General features: G+C 40.0%; 1 protein-coding gene across 2 annotated transcripts in view; it reads left to right on the top strand.

The window, feature by feature from the left end:
- The first annotated feature begins 302 nt into the window (after nt 1–302).
- stag1a (STAG1 cohesin complex component a) overlaps nt 303–27,467 on the top strand; it is a 227,645-nt gene continuing 200,480 nt past the window's right edge. The window contains exon 1 of one of the 2 annotated variants that reach the window (XM_080185452.1): nt 303–449. The gene's annotated coding sequence lies outside the window, so the exon portion shown is untranslated. Of the gene's footprint in view, nt 450–1,021; nt 1,138–27,467 lie in introns of those variants that run through there. The other variant, XM_080185454.1, reaches the window with a different exon arrangement.

Raw genomic sequence — 27,467 nt, 5'->3', positions numbered from 1 at the left:
CTCAACGTCATGACGCGCCCATCCTCGTGATCGCACTGCGTGCGCGCGAAGGAAAGAATGCGCGGGCGCGTATCGTGCCGCCGCCCCCGCTGCCCTCCCCCCAAAACACAACCCAGCAGCAGCGCGCGCATCTCGCCGCCCCCCTCCTTCTCGAGGCCAACCCAGCTGCGCGCGCGCGCGCCCGCGATATCTTTCTAACGGTCGCTGGCGCGCGCGCGCGCGGGAGGGCGCAGGCAGTGGATGGTGGCCGCCAGAGGGCAATCTTTGTCTGGATTTGCATTGCGCCATTCGATTGTGGAAAATGCCACCAGATGGCGGCTTAGGATTGTTCGTCCTGTGAAGACGCGGTGTTAACTATTCCCATTTTTAATTTAATCAATTTTAAAACTCGATATTTCCTCACGTAGTCGAACGGAAAGTGAAAATCGGTTCCAAAATGGGCAGGAGCGGTCAGTATTTTTGAACTTTTGTTCTATTTTTTAAGTGAAAAAAGGCGACCGAAGTGCGGATCTAAGATGGAGGACGGGAGTCGGATCGTGTGCGTTTGGGGGAGGGGAGCGGGAAATGTGGTTTCAGTTCGAGTTCACATCTTTTAAAAAGACTTTCTTTTCCTTGTTTATTTCGTGTTTTTAAACTGCCCTCTGCCTTTTAAGTGGCGAAATTTAAATTAAAGTTTTATTTTCGGCGGAATGTAGATTTTGAACGTTTGCGAGTCACTTCATTGCGCGTCAATATTAAAAAAGAGGTTTAAACACAAATGTTGTTTAATTGCCAAGCAGACGAAGGACGTGCAGGGATACAAAGGCAAGCCTGAGTGGGAAGCTGGAGTGTTGTGCCTTTTCTCTCAGCTCGCTATTTTTGTTTGATGATGAAGCCACTGTTTGTAAATAAACGACTAATACTTGTTGGATTTTGATATATTGGAAAGTGAAGTTAATTTGGTAAACAAGGAAAAACCGGTTTGTAGCCTTCAGTATCTGATCTCACAGTTTTTTTGTTATTACACTATCCGGAGTGGAGTCAGGTGACGACATGCTGATGATGACTGTCCTTGGTTTTTCTCACGCAATCCATCCGCCCAGCAGCCAGTTTTACAAGTACAAGAGAGAGATTCTTAACGAATTTGTAATATTTCAGGTGGGGGAAGGGTGAAATTTCCTGTTGTTTTCATTAAACCACCGTCTGTCTGTTTGACAATGTTAAATCGTTAGTGTATTTAGCCTTATATAAGAAAGAAAGCTGTACATGTTTCAGTTGTAAAAGCATATATAGGTGAGATTTGTTTACAAAAGGCGCTGGCTCAATGGTATCAAACGGAGGTCTAGGTTACTTGAAAATCTGGGCAAAGTGCAGGAACTCGTCTGCCATTTAAATAATCAAAACACGAAATTTGTGTGTTCAGCTACACACATATTTAAATATACAAACAAATCTTGGACGTGGTAAATGTAAATATTAGAACAGCAAGATGAAGGGAAGGTCCAAATTTGAAGCAATTCGAAATATAATGATCAGCTTACAATTTGAAGATGCCTCAATTTTTGTTTTCTGAAGAATGGGAGCATTTTACTTCAGCTTCTAATCTAATTACATAAATTGTTTGTGTAGAGGATGGACAATATTTTATAGTTGCATAATAAGAACGATGAAATATTTGAATTTATAGATTTTTTTGAAGAGGTTGGTCTATTAATGCTATCCAGCAAGAAGTGGAAAGGAATAATGTAAAGTAAATCTATTGTGTGGTGGTGTTTCACAAGAATATATTTGGAAATCCAAGCTTATTTGCATTCTTGATTTCCTTTCATGCTACTTGTTGAGTGCTGGAAAAAGTCTTATGGCAGCATAGGGGATTTTGATCAGTTAAATCAAAACAAAATTATTGTTTTGAGATGAGGCATGAGTCTGTGTAGTGTATCAGGGACACAACACTTGCAGCTATATTGTAAGTACTAAATTATGTAGATATCAATGTTTGTTATCTCTTTTCCCAAAAGTAAAATGGTAGCAGGGAGGAAGTGACTACTATATTGGATGTAATAAATATATGGTTGGGATTAATTTTGGCTTTGGATAATATTTATCCACTTAAGATGGTTTATTTGATTAGTATTTTATGACAATGTATCCTTCTGTAGATTGAGCTTTGAGAAAGACTGCCCTGAAATATTTAGACCTACGCTGAACTCAGATCAGAATTTTCCACATGGTCCTTTTGCTTGGTATCTATTATGTGAAAGAAATCCATTCAAAGTAATTGAGTTTTGGAGACACAATAAGTAGCTGGATATCTGACCCTTTTAAGATGTTAACTGCATAGTTTATTAAATGTTAACAGAATTCGTCACTTCATTGCTGAACAAACCCAAGTGTGGAACTCTTGTTATGCATGCTGCTTACCAATACAGGGAGACTTTTTAATAATACTCTTGTATTTTCAGTAATATTCCTGTGCCAACTTGTTGATGTTTGTTGTATAATTGTGCTGTCAAATAACATTATGTATAGTGAGTTAAATGTAGTTTTAAGGGTCAAAAGGTTGCCTCAGTAGGAATTGTTGGCTGAGCACTCCAGCTGACCCAGGAAGTGAGGTGAGATAAAACTGGTGTTGAGTTGTTCATGAATTACAACTGTGTACATTATGCAATAAGAGATATTATGCCTATTGTATGAAATACTATAGAGTTAGCTATTATGTTCTAGGAATCAGCTGTTTCCAGGATGTTTATTGCATGAACATCACTATATGGGCAAACAGAATATTTTCCCTTTGTTTAGAAGCTTAAACAGGCTACTCTGGGCTGATGGCAAAGTCTTAGTCGTTGTGTATGAAGTTTAACTGGATCTAACAAATCTAATCTTTGTGAGCAATGCCAGATAAAATAGACTGTGTGATACCTCAAACAAAAAAAAATTTGCTTCTACGGTAGGAAAGCTTTTGCTTATTTTCTGATACACTGGGCAGTTCTTCTACATCTTTGTTCTCTTGTGTGATGTAGAATTTTATATAATAAAAATCTCTAAGACTGCATTGGGCTTTTCAGTGTGGACCAAAATCTTCAAGTAAACAAATGCAAGGCTAAATCTGTGGCAGGTATAATTTGACCCCAGAAATATTACACCAACTTCAGCTGCAAGGTAAACAATGTAACTTCTTTGAATAAAGTCAGGTGTAATTCTGTTTTTTTATTGGAGTAATTGGAAGCCACAATGTGACTATTGTCACTTGGAATTTATGACCCTGGACAGTATGGTGGTTAGCGCTGCTGACACAGTGCCAGGATCCAGGTTCAATTCCAGCTTCGGGTCACTGTCTGTGTGGAGTTTGTACGTTTTCCCCATGTCTGAATGGGTTTCCTCCGGATGCTCCAGTTTCCTCCCACAGTTCAAAGATGTGCGGGGTAGCTTGATTGGTCATGCTAAATTGACCCTAGTGTCAGGGGATTAATGGGGTAAATATGAGAGATTACAGGAATAGGGCCGGTGTGGGATTGTGGTTGGTGCAGACTCGATCGATCAAATGGCCTCCTTCGACACATGTAAGGATTCTATGATTCAAACAGTGATATTTCTCAGGAGTCTTGGCCAATAGAACAGCCAGACATGCAACTTCAGATCAAGGTGCTCATTGCAGGAAATTGCTTTATGATTGTTGATATTATTGTGGCTCCAGGAATAAAATAGTTTTTGTCTCTTTGAATTGGCTGTCTGACTGTAGCCTGCTTGAGCTCAGTGTTGGTGGAAAAGGAAGAACTTTTTTTTGCAACCATGGTTACTAATGCAAGTGTTTCACTTGTAACCAGTTCAAATTTCTAGCAAAATATGTTTAATCGGTGCATGTTGTTAGTCATTTGAGATGTACAAAAGCGACTTGTGTTTATAAATTGCCTTTAATACAATTAAATATTCCAAGGGCTTCATGGGAGAACTATTAAAGTAAATATAACACCAAGCCACTTAAAGGTATTCAGTTAGATGTCCAAAAGCTTGGTCATAGAAGTAGGTTTCAAGGAGTGCCTCAGAAGAGGAAAGGGTGGTGTAGAGGAGGAAAGGGTGGTGTTGGGAGAGAATTCCAGAGCTTGGCAACTGAAAACACGGTCGTCAGTGTTGGAGCAATTAAAATTAGGAACATTTAAGAGGCCAAAATTAGATGAGCGCAGATATCTTGAGTTGTTGGATTCAAAAACAACCCAAGTAAAATATTTATGTCGGTAAAAGCTACATAAAAAGCAATGCAGCCAGTTAATTGATGTGCAAATGTTTGTACCTCATTTCTAATGCATTACTATGGCTATGTTAAGGTCCCGTGACAGAATTATAAGTCTGAAACAAAATCAGAGAATGCTGAAAAACCCTCAACAGGGTGATCACCATCTCTGGAGAATAAATGGCAAGTGTTAGAAATGTTTCTGGTATTTTCTGTTTTTGCTTCATAAACCTCTGCTTTTTTCCAGTCCTGAACCATGCATATGTCCACTATTCTCGAACTGTTTTTATTTCTGATTTCCTCCAACACAGTGGAGAAACAGATTGTTGAGAGGACCAACTACGAGTTTTTCTTAAAGGCAGGTTCACAGCACTGGAATAAATTTAAAACAAAAATTCTTGTCATTAAAAAAAATGGAAATATTCAGCAGGTATGGAATCATCTGCAGGAAAAAAAAGTTAACATTTTGGGTTGATGACCTTTATCAGAAGTTACTGTCATTTTAATGTTTTCTTTGTTGACAATGAAATGCTTCATTCAAAACTTGGGGTGATTATTTTGCATAGCTAAAAAAACTGAACAAGCTGGAAAAAAACATAGGTTGATCCGTACTTCTGGAAAGAAACTGTCTGGTCTGGCCCTGAACAGTTAGAACCCATTGGAATAGGGAGTTTGAATGTTACAAAAATCGATGATGGGAATGTCATATTTTAATATACATTAATCAGTTATCCAGGGTAGTTATTCAAAATAGACTGAAATGTTATATGCTGTAATTTTTTTAATGGCATAGTGCAAGTGCATAACCTGGCAGCAAATTTAGTGTTTCCAAAATCCAAACATCTTCTCGTTGTGCATTGTGTTCTTCAGCATGATTCAGTTCATGAAGGCTGGAGCACTGCCGATGTCGGTACAATGCAGATATTCAAATAATTAATTTTATGACCAGGTTAATAATGGAACAGTCCATATTATACAGAGGTTATTTTGAACATTTAACAGTGAAGTAATTATTAGATATGTATGTGTGGCCTGACAGGAGTAAGTACATTAGAAGAAGCCAATGCCGTTCATTGTATCACATCATCAATACATTGTAGTTATTTTTTAGAAATAAACTATTCATTACTCAACATCTCTGGTGCATCAGTTGCAGAAAGCAAGTTTTGTGTTTGACAAACTCATGGTTTTTGTTGAACCCCTAATAGCTTGGCCTCATGCCCAAGAATAATTATCTCCAAATATAATTAAATATGTGCATCCTTATAATTCATTGTACCACTATGCCATCAGTGGTTAGCCAACGCCAGGGTCCTGGCTTTAATTCCCAGCTTGGGTCACTGTCTTGTGGAGTTAGCATGTTCTACCCGTATCTGCATGGATTTCCTCCAGGTGTTCCCACAGTCCAAAGATGTGTAGATGAGGTGAATTCACCATGCTAAATTCTCCCTCAGTGTACCCAAACAGGTGCCGGAGTGTGGCAAGTAGGGGATTTTCACAGTGACTTCACTGCACTGAGAATGTAAGCTTACTTGTGACTGACAAATAAATAATAAATTCTGACTCGTGCAGATCCCAGGTTTTATTCAGTCCGCTGTAGGTGGCTGTGCCTTCAATTGCCTAAATCTGAAATGCTGGAATGCCCTCATTACACCTTTCTGCCTCTCCATCTTTCATCTTTTAAAAAACCCTTTAAAATTTATCTCTTTGGTAAACATTTGGTCATCTCATAATATCTGCTTATGTGGTTTGGTGTCAGTTTTTTTTTAATGCTTTAATCAATCATGCTGAAGAACACACTGCAGGAGAAGATTTTTGGACTTTGGAAACATTAAATTTGCTGCCAGGTTATGCACTTGCACTATGCCATTAAATGTGAAGCTCATTGGGATGTTTTATTGTGATAAAAGCAAATATAAAATAAGACCTGTTAATTGAAAATTAGATGGGATAGCTCAACTTTTTTCTATCACTTCAAAAATTTATTTGTAATTTTTCAATAGCATTAACAATATGCTATTTCAAATTGATCACAGCACATTTTGTATGGCATTGGACATTAGTCTGCAGAGTATTTTTTAACTTTTGGGGAGGTACTGTAGCCTCAACTGCTCTCATCATAGTCTGTCAAAGAAAGTGGCAATTAAACACAACTTGCATGGGTGAAATTTGGTAATTAGTTTCCTACGTGTTTATGTTAAAATATAGCCCCGGTAACTGTACTTTTACAAAATTAAATACATTGACTATAATAGTAGAGAATGCATTCACTGTCTGCATGCTGAACCACCTCTTGCAGAGTGTCAAATAAGTATGTTTTTTGGGCACTAATCCAATTTGTTTCAAAATATTTGCACAATGATTTTGTTCACTGTTTTAGTACAATACTAGTTTATAGAGTGCAGTTGATTATTTAACACAATCTGATCCACCCAACAAGCTGAACGTTCGTGAGATGTTCTGTTCTATTTGTCTGTTAGATGGAATATTTGGGTGCACTTGGTAAACCCTGAAACCAGTACTGTTTGGCTGTTAGGGAAGCAGCTTGTTGATTTCAAAATCCTTGGGAATTTGTGTGCTCTCACTCCTTCACCAAGTAAAAATCTGTCTGGTTCCTTGTTTAAGTAAATCCATGCTTTGAAAAAGTCCAAGTCGTGTTCTTCCCTTCCCCCACTCTTAAGAGAGTCAAATGTGTGGCTTTAACAGGCAGTATTCTGTTTGCAACTATGCAATAACAATGCTGAAGTTCAAAACCTGACTCTTTATAAAACTAAATGCAACCTAAGAATTTATAAAGAAAGTCAATTAGTTTAAATAATGCTTTGTTTGATATCCATTGTATTGTGGAGGCTTTATATGGACACCAAATAATTAAGTATCTGTTTTAGTTAATCAGCTTTATATCTATTGAATGTAAAACATTTTGAGAATGTCATTCTATAATACATGGATTTCAACATCCATATAAAACTAATATGTTTTCTGAAATAATTAATATTTTAATTAAAGAAATCAGTAACTGGATTGTGAAAATTACATTAGAACAATATTTTAGGAATTGATAACTGTTTTAATGAACGGAAGCATTTAAAGATCTGATCTAATATATAAAGTCAAAACGTTTTGTAAATGGTTTGTGGTATAGCTGTTTTCTGGAGAAATGTTGTATTCTTCTGTCATTTTTCCAAAATCTCCAACTTTAAAAATTGCAGCCTGGACAATAGTTTTCACATCTCAATGAAAAAAAACTTGTGGTTCAATTAATCTGTTATGATCTGGTTATGGACGAGTGAATTTTCGATTAAAGGAAACAAAATTTGAAATCCCTATTACCCACTTGGAGAATAAAAACACAACATTCCATAGTATCAAAAACTAATTTTTACTTTCCAAAATCAGAAAGTAAAATAAGCTACAATCTCTCATCATAGTTTATATTTGTGGGTGTACAACATTCAGAATTAACAGGTAAATTAACACCACATTACATGATAGATGTGACTGAGACAGATCCTATGGATTTCTTAGCAACCCATTCAGGCGTCAGTAAGCGCTGAGAGTCACAGAATCTCAATCCCTGATGAGGGATTTCATCTCTCTACTTTGAAGATCTACCTCTGAATTCCTTCCAAAAGCTGCTTTGACTTGGACTGCCTCAACAACTTCTCACCTCCTGATGGTTCAGTTGCATCTCTTGAAACTTTGTTCCACGGGATTTGCAAAGCATTACTCCCACCTCTAATTAATAGCACACTTCTAAATCTCTCAAACTGTTAACTTACTAAGCTGGGACACCCCCTGGGCTTGTCTGAACTCCAGTCTCCCGATCACTGAACTATAAATAGCTCCCAGGGCTTTTGGCGGGAGGCAGTGACCTTCTGCCATGGTCCTTTGAGCCAAAAATGCAACAAACTGCTCTTAGGGGCTTCTCTATATGCTGCAAACTATATGAGGTCCAAACTACAACTTTCAGCTGCACTGAATGGCTCCTAGGACTTTTTCTCTGAGCCTTAACAGCAGGGAGTCTGCTAATAGTAACATCTCTTAAGTATCTAACGTCTTCTTCTGCTGAAGAACCTTCAAATAAATTGAAACTTTCTTAAGCTTCGTGCGTCTCTATAACAACGTATCTTTACGAGGTTCACTGAACACTTTTAAACTCACCTTGATCTAACTTTCAAGCAAGACATCTCTCCAGGCTGCACTTCTTTGCAAGCAATGTAGACATCACATCTCCGGCTAAGTAAGCCCACTGGCTGATATTGGACTTTACTGCCTGTTGATCTCTTAAGGCAACATAACCCCAACCTTTTAAGTGTAATAGACTCTAAGTTGCTTTACTTGCATTCATCCCATTTTCTACAGGTGAACTTTAACCTTTCCAAAACTAAACATTACGTCTAAAGTATTAACATGAACTAGATATTCATTGCAAATCAGATATTCTGCCAATAATGCACTGGTCTATCTATTGGGCATTTTAAATCCTCATATGTGTGCCTGTTTCTCAGTTGGTAAATGTATTTTATTTTAAACAGCTATCATGAAAGTCTGCATTTCTATCCTTGGCTTATGCTTGCTGCGTGTTTAGCTGTTACTGTTTGTGCAGATTTTGAAGCATAAGAGGTATTCTTATGTAAATAGATGCTTTAAAATTAATACGTTCAGTGTTCCAGTAATTCCAATGATCAAGTATTTAATGCTAAATTCACTTGACATTTGTATAAAGCTGCCTGTTACTTTTATATTCTATCAATATCTCTGATTTGCTGTACTTCCAATGTGCTCCAGTTTTGTGGACTTGAGATGAGGCAGTGCTGCCCTTGTTCATATTTCTCATTAGAACTTTGTCAAATCATTTTCCAGTTGTTTACATTTAAGTATTTATCTTGTACTGAAATGGCCTGTGGTGAAATACGTTCAGAATGTTATGGGATTGAACTCAGTTCATTGCAAAGTTAAATGTATTCTTTAATTCCAAAATGCTTGTTCTCGTAGTAGCTTTAGGGGGCTGAGCATTGAACTTATGACCTTTTGGACTGAGTGTCAAATCCTTTAAGGTGTTGACCCTGTTTACCGCTTCTCGGTCTTTTGGCTAAGGTCAAGTGTAACGTCGACATGCTGTGCTTGGTTGAAATCATTAGGTTACATTTCAGCTTCATTTGAAGCAATTTTTGAAAGCGGCATCTCGGTCTTTTGGCTAAGATGCAAGTAAGGTCAAGCCTTGGAGAAGGAGCTACACCTACTCCAATCAGCTTGGATCGTGTAGATCAAGCCCAAGACTACATGAGAGCCCTGTCTTGTCAGCTTGGATCAGGAATGTCTCAACTTGTTGAGACTCTGAATTGGACTTGATTGGATTGAATTGGAATAAAAACAAAAAAAAACTGTGAGTGGCTTTTGATAGTCCTGAGTTAGATGTCCAGTGATTTTAGAATTGGAAGAGGATGTGCAATAGAAAATAGCTTTCAATGAATAAATACGGATGGATGGAAAGGGAGTGCAGGAAATTTTAATCTGCTACATGTTGGTGGTAGTACTGTTCACTTAAGCATCATTTTGGAACCAACTAAATAATGGGTGCATTTTATTATCTCTAATTGTGACCATAGACAGTTTAAATTATTCTGCTCTGAATGGCGTAGAGAGTAGAAAGATTACCTGGTGTAATATCAAGCCACATAGATCAGGGATGCTAGGTTTGAGTCCCAAACTGCTTTGAATTGATTTATGCTGCTATGAGCATCAGCTGGGATTACTATAATTGACTGATGCTTCAGTGGAAGTAAAAAAAATTAGCCAGAGTTTCTAGTCCAGATTATTTTGCAGTGACCTTACCTGAAAATGTAAGTGTATGAATATTTGGTGCGAAAAAGATCCAGCTCTGCTTTCAGCTTGATTTTGAAGTTACAGTCACAATAATTCCCAGCTTGTCGTGCCTGTGTTGGTTCTTTGAAGGAGCAATCCCTCTGCCATTCCCTTGCCTTTTCCCTGTAGCTCTGCGTATTCTTCTATTTCAGATAATAATCCAATTACCTGCTATTACCTTGATTAAACTTGCTTTCACCACGCACTAAGTGCATTCCGGATCCCAACTACTCACTGCATGAAAATGTTTTTCCTCCTATCTCCATTACTTTTGCCAATTACCATAAATTACCCTCTGGTTCTCAATCCTTCCACCAATGGAAACCCCAAGTTAGTCAGGAAGCAACAATATTCACCAAGAGAAACAAGAAGTTAAAAGTATTGAATCTCTACTTTAAATTAATTTTTTTTAGTGTAAGTAAATGATTGATTGGATTAAGATAGTTGATGTGCTGAAAATATTTTTAAAACGTAGAATTTTTGTCATGGAGAAATTTAACATTCCACAATTAAGAAATTAGCTTTTTGTGACTAGTGAGGATGTTTACCAGTCATTATTAACTTTGAATGCTACTAAAAACCCAATTACACTTCATTCTACAAGGTTTCATTCTTTTCAAGTGTTTTTACGTGACACTAAGGGTTTTGCCAGTTTGAGGCCTTCTAATTGACTTCAGAATAGGGGACTTCAGCAGTTTGCTATAATACTGACGACTTCTGGATTTCCATGTCACTGTACACATGGAGTTTCATGCTGATTTTTGTTACGATGACTGCTGCAGAATCCAGGTTAATATTTAATTAGGCTCATGCGTTATAGCACCATGCATTTAAGTGAGATACTGGAGTGCTGTTGGCATCTTAAATCCAGCCCCCTCATAAGTCAGTACTGAGTTGAAATTGTGGGGGATATTTGCAAAGTAAGTACGTTAATTTCCAAATGAATAGTTTTTGTTCCTCTCAAAATGTTGAAAGCTGATTTTGCATACGTGGAATAATATGCTCTTCCTAAGAGTATTCATGAATTTAGGAATGAATCCCAACAGATTTGGCTATCTGTGTAGCATGTTTAATTCAGTTATATTTCAAATTAAAAACATCTTTTTGTAGACTTTTATGAGCAAATTAGTAGAATATGATGTGCTGTGTAAGTGAAGGTTGTTCATCATGCAGCTGCCTTCCATCCTGTGGACATGCCTGATCTTCTGTTTGGTTAATGTCGTCACACTTTGTTTATTTATTAGTGTCACAAGCACGCATTCATTAACGTTGTAATTAAGTTACTATGAAAATTCTCTATTCGCCACATTCCAGTGCCTGTTCGGGAACACTGAGTGAGAATTTAGCATGGCTTATGCACCTAACCAGTATATCTTTCAGACTGTGGGAGGAAACCAGAGCACCCGGAGGAAATCCACGCAGACAGAGGAGAATGTGCAGACTCCACACAAACAGTGACCCAAGCCAGAAATTGAACCCAGGTCCCTGGTATTGTGAGGCAGCAGTGACCACTGTGAGACAGCACTAACCACTGCCACCGTGCCACCCTTGGAGCCCTGCCTTTGAGAGTACTGCCAAATTTGTGATTTTTGTCCTGCCAGAATATGCCTGTAATGCACCATAGACAGTGAAGATAGAAATTATTGATCATCTTTCCCTGATTACTATAATTTGGAGATGCCAGCATTGGACTGGTAAGAAGTTTCACAATATGAGGTTAAAGTCCAACAGACTTATTTGGTAGCACAAGCTTTCGGAGAGTTGCTCCCTCATCAGTTGAGTGGTGAGTTGGATTCGCAAACAGAACATATATAGACACAGACTCAATTGCAAGGTAATGGTTGTAATGCGAGTCTTAACAAGTAATCAAATCTTTACAGGTACAGATAGTGCGAGTAGAGAGAGGGTTAAGCACAGGTTAAAGAGGTGTGAATTGTCTCAAGCCAGGACACGGTACATACTCATGCCTCGCCGACGTTGTCTACCTGATACACTGCAGGAAAGAATGGTCCAAGGCACGGTACATCGGCAGACCATGCAGATGCTACAACAACAGACGAATGGACACCGCTCAACCGTCACCAGGCAGGAGTGTTCCCTTCCTGTTGGGGAACACTTTAACAGTCAAGGGCATTCAGCCTCCGATCTTCGGGTAAGCGTTGTCCAAGGTGGCCTTCAAGATACAGAACAACGCAGAATTGCAGAGCAGAAACTGATAGCCAAGTTCCGCGCATACGAGGGCGGCCTCAACCGGGATCTTGGGTTCACGTCACACTACCTGTTACTCCCACAACTTGCCTGGGCTTGCAAAATCTTACTAACTGTCTTGGCTTGAGACAATTCACATCTCTCTAAACTGTGTTTAACCCCCTCTCCACTAGCGTTCTCTGTACCTGTAAAGACTTGATTGCCTGTTGAGACTCACGTTCCAATCGTTATCTTGCAATTGAGTCTGTATCTATATGTGCCCTATTTGTGAGCCCAACTTGCCACTCACCTGATGAAGGAGCAAAGCTCCGGAAGCTCGTGCTACCAAATAAACCTGTAGAACTTTAACCTGGTGTTGTGAGACTTCTAATTGATTACTATAAGACACAGCCATACCACAAGGTGCTGAGAAAACAAGCCTTATGAACTGTCAACTTGGTCCTGAACTTGGTGTTCTCCCTTCCGCATAATGTGTATCAATCAAAGGTGGTGGCCGCTTTCCCTGTGCACGCGTTATGTTCTGCATGGTTTGTCTGTTGTCATGGACCCGTGATGGGTGTTATTGATCAGGATGGAGATATAATGTTGAACCATGATGTTTTTCTTGATGTTAATAATCGGGGTGAACAAGTTACAGGCATGGGAGACAGCTGATGAACCCTTCTAGCCGCGTTACTTTGTGGACAACTAGTGCAGTATTGTCACCATAGAAGAGTTCCCGATCAAGACTCTGTTTTTGTCATCACTTTGATAGATTGTAGATCTTGCCATCTGATCTGGTATGCCAGTAGACTCCTATATGTGCAGGGAAGGCAATGGTCAGGAATATGGAGATAGTGAGGAGATGTCAGATGGTGGTGGGGGGGTTGCTGTTTTCATTATTCAGGCTGATTTATGTCTGATACTGTACACTTCATTGTATGCTGTCATGGAAGGAGTGGATGAGACTGAGGAACTTTGGTAGACAGCCAGTTTTTCCAAAATCTTGTAGTGTCCTGCCCTTTTGACATTGTTGAATGCCTTACTATGATCTACACAGTTTGGGTAGTATGTCCTCTTCCCTACACTTCTGTTATAGAAGTATGCAAGTACATTTCAAGGAAAGAAGAGGAATCGAAGTATTCTACACTTGTCCAACAATGTTATTAAAAAATGAAGAATCGTGCTGATTAAAGCTAAGTTTTATTTCCTAACAATTAGCTTTCTGTTCTCTATTGCAACATAGAGCCTTTGTGCTCATATTTTATGCCCTATAACTGTTTAACTTGGCAGCATGTGAGATATAAGGGTGTGTAGATATTTGGAATTTAGAGAGGCTACTGTTTTTACATAGTATACTGTCTTTCAGAATTGGTATTTTCATGTAATAGTTTCATTTTATTATCTTAAAAGATAGTTCATGGTGAAAAATATATGATCCAGATTCTGTACCTGGTGAATTTAGTGTAGGGTTGGTTCTTCAATTCTGCTGTAGTTTGAAATATGAACTCTCAAGAGAGCAGACCAAGTTACAGTTGTTACTTTTTAGTTTGGTGCACTTAATCTAATTCTGAGGTAACAGAGCCAAACAGTTTAAAATGGTTGAGATTCAGCAGCCTCAAAGTAGTAAAGTACGGAAAATAATTCTTGCACTCTTCTGACCTAACTTCTGCAAACAATTATTTTAATGGCATTCTGTGCCCCTTTTCCTTATGGTATTTGAACATAAGAACATAAGAACATAAGAAATAGGAGCAGGAGTAGGCCATCTGGCCCTTCGAGCCTGCCCCGCCATTCAATAAGATCATGGCTGATCTGTCGTGGCTCAGTTCCACTTTCCCGCCCTCTCCCCATAACCCTTAATCCCCTCTCTTATCAAAAACCCATCAACCCGCTTCTTAAAAATATTTAGCGAGGCAGCCTCCACCACTTCAACGGGCAGAGAATTCCAGAGATTCACCACCCTTTGAGTGAAGAAGTTCCTCCTCAACTCCGTTCTGAACTGCCCCCCCTTTATCTTGAGGCTGTGCCCCCTAGTCCTACTGTCTTTTTTGAGCGGGAAGAGTCTTTCCACCTCTATCCTATCCATCCCATTCATCATCTTATACGTCTCAATGAGATCTCCCCTCATTCTTCTAAACTCTAACGAGTACAAGCCTAGTTTATTCAGCCTCTCCTCATAGCTCAACCCCCTCAACTCCGGTATCAGCCTAGTAAACCTCCTCTGCACTCCCTCCAAGGCCAAAATATCCTTGCGCAGGTGCGGCGCCCAAAACTGCACACAGTACTCCAGCTGCGGCCTCACCAATGCCCTATACAGCTGCAGCAAGACCTCCCTACTTTTATATTCAATCCCCCTCGCTATGAAGGCCAGCATCCCATTCGCCTTCCTGACCACCTGCTGCACCTGCAGGCTGGGTTTTTGCGACTCATGCACAAGGACCCCGAGGTCCCTCTGCACCGTCGCCTGCTGCAGTTTTTCGCCACGTAAGTAATAGTCCTTCCTACCATTCTTCCTACCAAAGTGGACCACCTCACACTTGCCAACATTAAATTCCATTTGCCATTTCCTGGCCCATTCGCCCAGCCTATCTAGATCCTTCTGCAGACTCTCCACACCCTCCGCACAATTTGCCTTGCATCTAGACTTTCCAAAAACACTTAAGTCTGTCATGACCAGTTATTAAACTCAAGGCTGCATAGAGTCAGAATAAACCCTGGAAATAGGTAAGAGATTGGCCTTAATGTTGGGGCCATTGCTATTGCTTACTTATATCGATGAAATGGATTCTCAAATTCATAGTAAAATAGTCACGCTCGCTGTAAAAGTGCATAAGCCAGTGTAATTAGAAGAAACAACTCAAAATATTTGTGGTTCGTCAATAGCATATGCAATGTAACGCACACAAGTTCTAAGTACTGCATAAAATGGAAAGTTAAGTACCACGTATTCCCTGAATGGTGTTGATTAGTTTAAAATAAAGTTGGTAAAAACATATGAGGGACTTGCTGGAATAAACACACGTGCCTAACCAGAGCAGAGCAACACAATTACCAGAATGTTACTATAGAATCAAAACCATAGAATACATGTCAGATTAAGTGCAGTGCTTTGGTCAGACTATGCCTTGAGTATTCTATTCTGTTCTTGGCTTCAAAGCTGGCGAAAGACCTTAGCACTAGAGGAAGTGAAGAGAAGAACCAAAATAAAAATTCCTGGGTCTGAGTTATGGGGAAAATCTCTGGTTGAGCTCCAGCTTTTTAGCCTGGTAAATGTGTTTGAGAGTGATCTTGGGAAATATGCAAAATAGTAAATGGTATTGGACAGACATACAAACCATATATTACTTTAAATTGTAGGACTAGGATAAGGGACTTGATTAATGGCAATACATTTTGTGCATCTGGTTATCAGCATTTAATTTGGGCTGGATAAATGGTAGAGTGGTACAGTGCCTCAGCACCAGGGACTCGGGTTTGATTCCCAGCCTGGGTTGCTGTCTGTGGGGTCTGCACATTCTCCCCATGTTGCATGGGTTTCCTCCCACGGCCCGAAAGATTTGCTGGGTTAAGTGCATTGGTCATGCTAAATTCTCCCTCCGGCCTCATTCACAGAGTGTGGTGACTAGGGGATTTTCACAGTAACTTCATTGAAGTGTTAGTGTAAGCTTACTTGTGATACTAATAAATAACTAATTTAAGGGTGCTGCAATGGGGGAATAGAAGAGTACTTCTGGATAAATTAACTAATCTGAATAGCCTTCCTAACTTATAGTTATATAAGCAAAATACTGCGGATGCTGGAATTTGAATCAAAAACAGAAAATGCTGGAAAATCTCAGCAGATTTGACAGCATCTATGAAGAGAGAATAGAGCCAATATTTCACGTCTAGATTTAGTTATGATTATCCTGATTGTCCACAACCAAGGGTGCAACAATAGTGGACCTGATAAACTTTTTCCTGTTGTATTATTGCAAATGCACTGATGAATCAAAACTTTGGTTTCCTATTACGACCACTATCCCTCCATTGCTATTATTGGATATCAGAAGACTTTGTATTGATTAGATTATAAATTAGAGAAGTTGCACTGAAAACAGTCTCGATTGATTTTGGTGGAAAGTACACAGCCTTAAAATTTTAGATTTCTAATCATTTCTATGCCATGATGTGTAGCCGATTCATCATCACCTTTATAACCACATTACTTATTCAGGGAATGGTCTACTATGAGTATTTTCTGGCTCAGCAACAGAATTCATTATAGTGTAATTGGAGTCCAGCTTGAGAGTTACATTGTTAATGCGATTTCTCACAATTGTGATGACTGTAATATTATTCTAAACTGTAGTTCTGAATACTACCGAAGTGTTGAAACATTTCACCTTAAAAGAAGCCAAGATGTGATTGAATTGATAGCAGTAATCTTATTTGGCTGGAGAGGTTTGAAAATAAGTGAAATAGAATAGAGGTGCTGAGTTAATTGTGATGAGCAAATTTCCCAAGTTGTTGTACATACACCACGCTGGTTCTGTATTTTTAATTGTGAAGTGAAATATATTTCTCGCAATAGAGTAATTAGCGCAGAGACTAGAAGGAAAATCACTTTGTTGTTTCACAATCAAAAATTTAAATTCAGGAACTTGATTGAAAAGACTCACTATGAATGTTCAAAGTTTAGTTGGTTCTAGAAGGCTGCCTGATGGGTTAGGAGATAGCATTGCCTGGTGACACAATGTTGATGGTGGGAGAATGTCACAGGTTGGTTTGCTAATTCCGTTGTTCTCACCTGGGTTCCTGATGCTTATCACTGTGAAATGTTCCTCTTGTAAAATGTGCATGTATGACTGTTAGTAGAGGCACTATTTCTTTGGTTATGATGCCCCTCATAATGAATAATCTGCTTCCTATGAAGTGTGACTAATTGGAAAATTATTTTTCAATGTGTTGAGCAATCCATGAAAATTAACTTCATTTTTTTAAAAAAGTGAATACTTAATTGGACCTGTGCAATGGTACATTCATTTTTTAAATTTAGCTTTGGCTTCACAATGACACCAAATTTGTCCTAGTCAGCAGTTATTCCTTGGACAATGTCACCAAAACATTACAAGGTCATTCATCTCATTGCTGTTGCACTGTTATCGGCTGCTGCATTACCAACAATGACTGCACTTCAACAATAATTAGTTAGCTGTGACCCACTTTGACTCAATCTAAGAATGCAAAAAATGTTTCATGAATGTAGTTCTAAATAATATAATTCAGGATCAGGCCTAAATTGACTAAAGTGGAGTAAGGCAGCTTCCTCCCTGACTTCAAAATCAGGTTACGTTTACGCTCTGCGCACAGCACTAATTCAAAACTAGTCTGCTTTGCTTTGATTATAGTCAACATCCTTAACTTTACAAGGAGCTTTGTTTATTAATCCTGTTGATTCTGTTCTTTTCGAGCATTGATTTGAAATTTACCAGAACAACTCGCTTTTATATAAGAGTAGTTATGCAGCAATACATTCCAAGGTGCTTGACTTTAGCAGTAGCAGAATTAGATGCTGTTTTTGGGGGTGGAAGAAGGTAAAGTTTGTGATGGAGAGGACATAGGATCAGTGGCTCAATTTAGGATTGCAAAGGGTGCAGCAATTGTAACAGTCTGGTTCAGACAGAGACAGTGGTTGGGGAGGGGGGGCAGGGTGGAACTGGTGCAGCAGATCTGTGATTTGTGACGGAGGCCCTGACAGCCTAAATACAAATTCAGGCATTTAAGAAAAAGGAAATCTTCCCCAGCCAGTACTAACAATCCAGCAAATATGAAAAGTGGGAAATACAAAAATGGGACAGAAACACATGAATTGTGTGGTCCTTTAGTCAAGAATGAGAGGATCATAGATTGGAATATGCAATAAGTTGCCTTTTCAGATCTCCTTGGGAGTGTTCTCACCCCTAATTTCAAATCTTAATAGCGGTTTTCCTTTAATTGAATGGATGTACTACTTGCCACATCACTTCAATGTTTATACCATGATTTTTACATCATGGAAAAGACCTGAATGTTTTTAATACTTAAGTTTCATTTTTAAGTGAGCTAATTGCAGTTTTTTCATGGGAGAATAGAGCTTTACTTGAGGTTTATGTGACATTGCTTGTATTTTCAGTGTTTTTTAATAATGATTGAATTGATGCGGGGATGAGGGGGTGCACTGGTAGAATCTTTATGTAGCTGAAGCTAACAATTTGATTTTCTTGCCTATTTTTAACCAGTGGATAAGCTGTCTAAAAATTGTCACATTATTTAAAATTACTTAAAAATGTCCTGTAGGGCTGGTGCTTTGTTTAAAGCTCACATTACAGTTTGGTTGTTTCAAGGGAGGCTTGCAGTGGGGGGTCATGGGGTAGTGGTAGAATGGTAGATGTGGAAGTATATATGTTTTAAAAATATGATAATGGAGCGATATTGTTTTATGCATCTAGTAGCAAAATACATACATTTATTTGAAATGGCAGTGCCCAAGTGAATATTTTATAGTAAACAGGAGTACCTTCCATTCTCGGGTAAAGCTCTAGACGTTGCTTTGAGCTATTTTTATCGACAATCAGGAGCTTAATTCTGGACTGCATACCAGACTGTACCATTTGATCAGTTGTATAAAATGGGAGCAATAATTTCCCATTCAAAGAACAATCAGTTTAAAAATATTAAATATTCTACATTATTAATTTGAGCATATTCCTAAGTGTGTGTTTTCTGTGAAGAGATCGGTTTCTGATCAGTCAATTGACTTATTTTGGTGCAGACTTACATACTGTTTGTGTGTCCGGAAAGCACTTAACATGCATGACATGTATTCCAGAAGGCAGATGTTACCATGGTAACCCTCTGGTAGGTCATAGCCAGCTTGGCATATTTGATTGGCTGACAGTAGAAAATGATATTCTGGAAAGAAAAATGAGTGGGTTTAGGGGGTGGGAGTTGGGGAGAGACAGGGTCATTAGAAAAAAATGAATATTTGTTAGATTTTACTTAAAACAAATTAAATTTTGTTGTAAGGTTGACTTAGATGTCACAAATTTCACCAATAGAGCATTTGCTGTTAGATTCATTGCAGAATATGTGCAGTGTTTATTTTGTCAAGCAGAAGAATGAATGTGTGGAAGCTTTAGTGTGTTTGTGGAGAGGGGCGTGTTGTACTTAGTTTAACAGGGGTTATATAAGGCAGCTGTGTTCAGGTATCATGAAGGTGTTTTTGAATTATTATTGAAGATTCCCAATTGTTGTAGAATTCATTTTTGTTGCAGGTGATATTGTTGAAAGTGCCAGTAGAAGTTTGCATACTCTGCACGACTGAAAATGTTAATTATTTTTATCTGCTCTTTTCATGTGCTTTATTTATGAGAAATCAAAACGTGAGATTTTACAAGATTAAAAAAAAGTTGGTTTAACAGATATTAAATTTACGAAACTCAATATTGTAAGTACTTAAAATATGGTAAGTATTGTATTTAGCTGGCATAAACCATTTTTTCATAGGTTTTCAATTATATATTTAAGTACTAATTTAAAAATAAACATTTCTGTACATTTTATTGCAGATTGGGCTATAACACTTGCGTGTAACGCTAAAGAAGTATAAGTTCTCAGGCTACTGCTCGTGAACTCCGCATGGGATGCATGCTCATGTAATTTCTTGGTCTGGCATTGTGTTAAAGATATATAATTATCAGTAATACATAGGACTACTTTCTACTGATCTGTTCTGTTATTGTTTTTAGCCTTGCTTCTGTTGGTACAGTTATCTTGAGTATTAAAGCTTTGGTTCTGTCCCTACTCCAGAGTATTGACCATGGCACTAAGAAATGCTGCACTGCTGAAGATTTCATCTTTCAGATGAATCATTAAACTGAGGCCCTTCTGCCCTTTTAGCTGACCATACAAATTCCCATGGCAGTATTTGAAAAAGCTGAGGAGTCTCCCCAGTAATGTGGCTAACATTTATTTGTTGATTAACAGTACCCAAAAAAAAATCCATGGTCAGTCCTTTTCTTGCTATCAGTTGTTTGAATGGTCATGTGATAGGTCATGTAACAGAAGTGTGGGAATTCTCACCTGAGCACAGGCAGAGTACAAGCATGGAGTTAGTGAATAAATTATTGTTTGTTTATTGTTTGAGGGGGGGTTGGTGGCATAGTGGTTACCCTGCTGCCTCTCGGCTCCAGGGACCAGGGTTCAATTCCCATCTTGCACATTCTCCCCCTGTGTGTGTGAGTTAAGAACATAAGAAATAGGAGCAGGAATAGGCCATCTAGCCCTTCGAGCCTGCCCCGCCATTCGACAAGATCATGGCTGATCTGAAGTGAATCAGTTCCACTTTCCCGCTTTCTCCCCATAACCCTTAATTCCCTTGTCTATCAGAAACCTATCTACCCGTGACTTAAATATATTCAGCGAGGTAGCCTCCACCACTTCAATGGGCAGAGAATTCCAGAGATTCACCACCCTTTGAGTGAAGAAGTTCCTCCAAAACTCCAGTCTAAACTGCCTCCCCTCCCTTATTTTGAGGCTGTGCCCTCTAGTTCTGCTATCCTTTCTAAGTGGGAAGAATCTCTCTAACTCTACCCTATCTAGTCCCTTCATTACCTTATATGTCTCTATAAGATCCCCCCTCAGCCTTCTAAACTCCAAAGAATACAGACCCAGTCTATTCAATCTCTCCTCATCGGCTAACCCCCTCATCTCTGGTATCAGCCTAGTGAACCTTCTCCAGGTGCTCCGGTTTTCTCTCAAAGATGTGTAGGTTAGATGTGTTGGCCTTGCTAAATTGCCCTTTAGTGTCCCAGGATGAATAGGTTAGAGGAATTAGTGGGGTAAATATGTGGGGTTTGGGGGATAAGGCGTGGGATTGTTGTTGGTGCAGAGTTGATGGGCTGAATGGCCTCCTCTTGCACTTGGGATTCTCTGATTCTAAGTACTTGATCATCAGTCTTTGGGAACCTAGCACTTATACTTGGTGTCAGGAATTGGCAGTATGAAACAAGAACTTCTCTGCATTGACACACTCATACCCGACGGAAATATCATACACTGGGGGGGGGGGGGGGGGGGGGGGCGGGGGGGGGGGGGGGGGGGGGGGGCGGGGGGGGGGGGGGGGGGGGGGGGGGGGGGGGGGGGGGGGGGGGGGGGGGGGGGGGGGGGGGGGGGGGGCGCGGGGGGGGGGGGGGCGCGGGGGGGGGGGGGGGGTTTGAAAACAATTGGTTTATGTATTATGGTGCCACATTATCAGATAAATCAAAAATGGTGCAAGCTTGCATCTTTCTAGATTTAGTAGGCTCTGAGGCCGTGAAGACGTTTGAGTTCTTTGTGTTTCAAATAGAGAAAGATGAAGGGGTCCCCAACATAATTCTAAAAATGTTTGAGAATGTTTGTTTGCTAGTGAAAAACAACATGCAATAAGTATTTGTATAACTGTACAAATCAAATATTTGATGCATCTTATACAGCACCTTTGAAAATCTTGAAAAGTATTCATGTGGCTCTCTTTCTGATGAGTTAGTCAGGGATCAAATAGTATGTGGGGCCCATTATGACCTAGTCCACAAGCAGTTACTGCGAAAGAAAGATTTGACACTACAAACAACTATTAGCATCCGCATGCTAAACGAATTGCACGAACTTTAGGCTGGAAACTGAAGTTTTTGCGGTGCAGGGCATGCCCTGTCCAGCTGTGATGGCCATCACCCTCAGAGCCAAACAGCATGCGTGGCATATGATAAACACAATAAATGTGGAAAATTGAATCATTTTGCATCGTTCAAAATTGCAGTAGCTTCCTTTTGGCGAGAGCCATATTGTCGTTGATCAGTCCTTCAAGGTTCAGCAAAGTGAATAAACTGGAGCTCAGCAAGAGCAACCAAACTACTGACCTTCCAATAACATACTTCTGTGAGAGTGTTAACAGTTTCACAGAAAAGAGTGAGATATTCACCACTCTAAACATGATTGCAACAACACAAAGCTACTGAATGTAAAGATAGACATTGGAATGAAGTGTAATGTATTGCCCAGTCAAATGCTACGGAAGCTAGACCCAGACCTAGTGGCCTATGGCACACAAACCAGCTGTATTTAAGGTTAGGCCACTCTCCATTGTACGCAGGCAGTTTCAAGTTTCATATAATTGACCAGAATGTAAGATCACTACTAGGTCATCAGGGCAGCCTCACAGTGGGGATTGTCCAACTTAGTCCAAAGGTACTGTTACAAGTCACGTCAGATATCTCAAGATGTTCTATAAGCTGTAACATTTTATGTTGAATTTGGCTAGGATGAGCTTGAAAGGTTTCACTTCAGGTGTGATTCAACTGACCCACAAGGAGCTTTTATCAAAAACAAAGTTTAATTAAGAATATTTTTGACATGTATAGTAAGATGATTAGCAAGAACTTGTAACAATTACAAACGTGAAACACAACAACTATGATAAAGTTTAACTCTTAATGAATATCTGTAATGTGTTCCAACAAAAACCAACATCCAATACACAAAACCCTCCAAATAAGCACAATACTGCACAGGTTAATGCTCATGTATTACAGGAATCCAGCCTCCTGGATTGAATGCTGAAAATCCTCCTTGTGAAGAAACTCAGAAGAGGTTGTAATCAAATCTGTTTCCCAAACACAGCTTCTTTAAGCCTCTCCTTCAGCTAACTGATCATTTCAGAGCCAAAGAGAGGAACAGAGAGAGACACTGCTTCTTAGCTTGCAACTAAACTGCTTCCAACACTCCCCAAAATAAAACTAAAAGCCCAAAGGAAAAAACCCCTATCGGCTGACTGCCACAAACGAAACTGAAAGCTCTATTACCTGACTGCCACTTAGCTCCATCCCCCCATGACGTAGCTAAAAAAAATGTTCTTAAAGATACACTCACGTAACAGTACATGTCTGCAATGCCAGGCCCCAGAAATGTGAGAGTACGAAGGTCTGTTCAACTGCAGTGTCATTGGTAAATACTACTGCATGAGACTAGATAATTCAATAGCACTAACAGTTTGTGCTCCAGGAAGAGTACCAATAGTCATGAAGCAGAAAGTAGTCCTTGAGCTGCATTGGATTACAGGATGTCATAACTTCCCTAGACAATACCATAGAATGGATTTCAGTAATGGTGGCTGCAATGAAAAAAGATGGTACAGTCAGGATATGCTTTGACCCAATTCACTTAAACAAGGCACTGCTCAGACCTCATCACCCTATGAAGACATGCCCAATGCCAAGCTTTTCAGCTTCCTGGATACAAAATGCAGATTCTGGCAGATCCCACTACATGAGGAATCTTCTAAACTTAACAATATTAATGCCTCCAGTAGGCAGACATTGTTTTCTTTGTGTGCACAAAATGATCTCTGGCATCTCAAGTATGCACAGTTAAAAAGTCTGACAGCACCAGGTTTCAGTCCAACTGATTTATTTGATAGTAAATTCACTAGCTTTCGGGTTAGCCCCTTCGTCAGGTGAATGGAGAGTTCTGGCCTCAGACAGAGCATATAAAGCACAGACAGTTTTCAGATTACTGATTAGAATGTGAATCTTTACACCTAACCTGCTGTTCAAGTCTTAAAGTGGCTAACAATGTGTGTGGAAGGAGCACTGATCACAGGTTAAAGACATGTGTATTGTCTCCAGACAGTACAGTGAGTGAGGTTTTGCAAACCCAGGCAAGTCACAGGGGTTACAGGTAGTGCGACATGAACCCAAGATCCCTGTGGAGACCGTCCTCATGTGTGCGGAACTTGGCTATCAGTCTCTGCTCAGCGACTCTGCGCTGTCGTGTGTCGTGAAGGCCGCCTTGGAGAATGCTTACCCGAAGGTCAGAGGCTGAATGCCCGTGACCACTGAAGTGTTCGCCAACAGGAAGGGAACAGTCTTGCCTGGTGATTGTCGAGCGATGTTCATTTATCTGTTGTCATAGCGTCTGCATGGTCTCCCCAATGTACCATGCTTTGGGACATCCTTTCCTGCAACGTATCAGGTAGACGATGTTGGCCAAGTTGCCAACATTGTAAAAGGAACAACATTGTCTACCTGATACGTTGCAGGAAAGGATGTCCCGAAGCATGGTACATTAGGGAGACCGTGCAGACGCTATGACAACGGATAAATGAACATCGCTCGACAATCACCAGGCAAGACTGTTCCCTTCCAGTTGGCGAACACTTCAGTGGTCACGGGCATTCAGCCTCTGACCTTCGGGTAAGCATTCTCCAAGGCGGCCTTCACGATACACGACAGCGCAGAGTCGCTGAGCAGAGACTGATAGCCAAGTTGCGCACACATGAGGACGGTCTCAACAGGGATCTTGGGTTCATGTCGCACTACCTGTAACCCCTGTGACTTGCCTGGGTTTGCAAAACCTCACTATGCTGTCTGGAGACAATACACATGTCTTTAACCTGTGATCAGTGCTCCTTCCACACACATTGTTAGCCACTTTAAGACTTGAACAGCAGGTTAGGTGTAAAGATTCACATTCTAATCAGTAATCTGAAAACTGTCTGTGCTTTATATGCTATGTCTGAGGCCAGAACTCTCCATTCACCTGACGAAAGGGCTAACCCGAAAGCTAGTGAATTTACTATCAAATAAATCGGTTGGACTGAAACCTGGTGTTGTCAGACTTTTTACTGTGATAACCCCAGTCCAATGCCGGCATATCCACATCATCTCAAGTATACAGCATGATTATTTATTCTTTGACCATATGGTGGGAGAGAGCTACATTGGAGGCACCTCCAAGGCGATGCTCTGCCAACCTACAGAATTGCAAGCACCTTTGTACACTAACATCACTTATGCAGAACACTGTTTAGATTATATTGTTCAGAGACATGGTATCCCCTAGCTTGGGCATTGTCTGTTCTCCCAGATTCTTCCCAGAGGCTGTCTAATCTGTTTTCACTGTCTGTCCTTTCTGCAATAAAGAGCACCTGTTCCTTTTACAATAAAAAGCCATGGCCTTGAATTGGAAGGTTTGGCTACCTCAGGTCTGCGAAGAAGACAAGGCTCACCTGTGAAGCTCATCTGACTGATAGGAGCTTGTGTAGTGCAGGTTCAGTGATGTAAAATTGACTGCCTACATATACATGTAGTGTGTTTTTCTCCAAGTGCATGAATATTGGTTGTAGTGCTTTTTAATAAATTCATATTATTTTCATTCGTCCCTTATCTAAATACATTTAATAAATTGATTATTAGTTTAATTAGGTTTTAAGTCCTAACAGCGCTATGAAAGAAAGTGATTCATTTCTTCCGTGACAGAATCAGGACTATACAGCTGAAGCTTAACTCTGTTAAATGCAGATTCAGGGTTAGCCAGGTTCCATATGTGGGTCACTTATTCTCAGCCCATGTATGAGTTAGATGCAGACAAGATGACTGCTATGCAATAGATGGCCATTCCTGTGGACAAGCAAATTTTAAGCACTTCCTTTGTATAACAAATTTCTAAATTTATTCCATGTTTCAGTGAAGTCACTGGACCTCTTCATCAGCTCCTTTACCATTAGATGTTGGCAGGAGCACCACTCAGCTTTCTTCAACAGACGTAAACAGGCACTGTCAGCTCCACCAGTGCTACAGTACTTTGAAGTTTGAGCACCTGTACTCATATCAACAATTGTCTCCCAGCATGGACTTGGTGCTGTCTGCATCCAGAATGGCATGCCAATAGCCTCATTGAACACTCATTATGCTCAGATGGAAGAGGCACTCATTCTAGTCTCCACCTGTCAGAAATTTTGACTTCATTATTATTCACTCATAGCTATCCTAACAAAACCTCATCTGTATGACTACAGCGCATGGTGCTAAAACTCCTGTGCTAAAATCTCAGCATTGTCCACAAGCCTGGTAAGGAACTGTATTGGCTGATACCCTTTTGAAAGCTTTCTGACCCACTACAGACCAGGAAAATTGTGAGGAAGAAATAGACATCATGACAACAGAGAAGTGCTGACCTCTTGTAAAATCCAGGAACTCAAAGATACCTTACAGGCAGACATCACATGCAGATTGCAAAACATCATCGTAAAGAGCTGGCCTGAGTATTCAGGGGGAGTTTCCTCATGAATTCCATGCATTCTTCGCCATCAGAGATGAATTAACCATTCAGGGTGGCATAATGGTTAGCACTGCTGCCTCGCTGTGCCAGGGACCCGGCTTCAATTCCCAGTTTGGGTCACTGTGCAGAGGCTGCACATTTTCTCTGTAGGCATGCAGCCTGCAATATAGGCTGGATGTGGAAATGGAGACTGTTCCAAAGACTTATGCAACAAGTCCTGCACCTACGGGCACACCAATCGAGTGCTCCAAGTTGCCTACACTGAGGACACTAGCCCGAAAACATCTAGAGCACAGCCAACTGGCACAATCATCTGCTCAGGGTGTGTGACCAAACCAAACACAAGGTTCCAGGATAGCGTAACAAATGAGTCTACAGCTAGCCTTTGTCTTTCATCTTTACACAACAAAATTAAGGGGTAGGGGGTTGGGTGCATGAATTTTGCACCTGCTCCAAGGCTCAATCCACATCTTGCCCTATGTAAATAGTTATGCATTCTTAGCTTGTTTAAAAATAAAGTGTTTTGTATACAACTGATGACTGAACACTGTTACATCTCAGTATCACTTGTCTCCCCACTCACCTGACAAAGGGACAGAGCCCTGAAAGCTAGTGGCGTTTGCTACCAAATAAACCTGTTGGACTTTAAGCTGGTGTTTTGAGACTTCTTACTGTGTTTACCCCAGTCCAATGCCGGCATGCCCCCAACTTAAACAGGGAAGGTGTAGACCAAATGATGATGTGGGTACTTAAAAGTTCACATGACAGAAGTGCAGGAATTCTCCCCAGCAGGTTGGCCGAGTACAAGCACGGAGTAGATGCTCAGCTATTGAATAAAGTATTGTTTGTTACAGGTCCTTGATCTCCAGTCTTTAGGAACCTAGTACGTCTACACTATTTGTAGGACCTAAATGTGTGCAATTTGACTGCCATATTTCCCAACGTTGCAATAATAACTCCAGCACTCTGGATCATCCTATGATCATTAAAAACTAATAGACAATGCAAGTTTGGTCATTATTTTATCTTTTGTCATTGCACTGCAACTTTTAATTTTGTAGTGAGCACCTTTTATAATCCACAACCA

Source organism: Carcharhinus amblyrhynchos, chromosome 3, assembly GCF_965287045.1.
Source record: "Carcharhinus amblyrhynchos chromosome 3, sCarAmb.v2.hapA, whole genome shotgun sequence".
Lineage (NCBI taxonomy): Eukaryota > Metazoa > Chordata > Chondrichthyes > Carcharhiniformes > Carcharhinidae > Carcharhinus > Carcharhinus amblyrhynchos.
The sequence above is the reverse complement of the archived record's forward strand: the minus strand, read 5'-3'. Positions and strand labels throughout refer to the sequence as shown.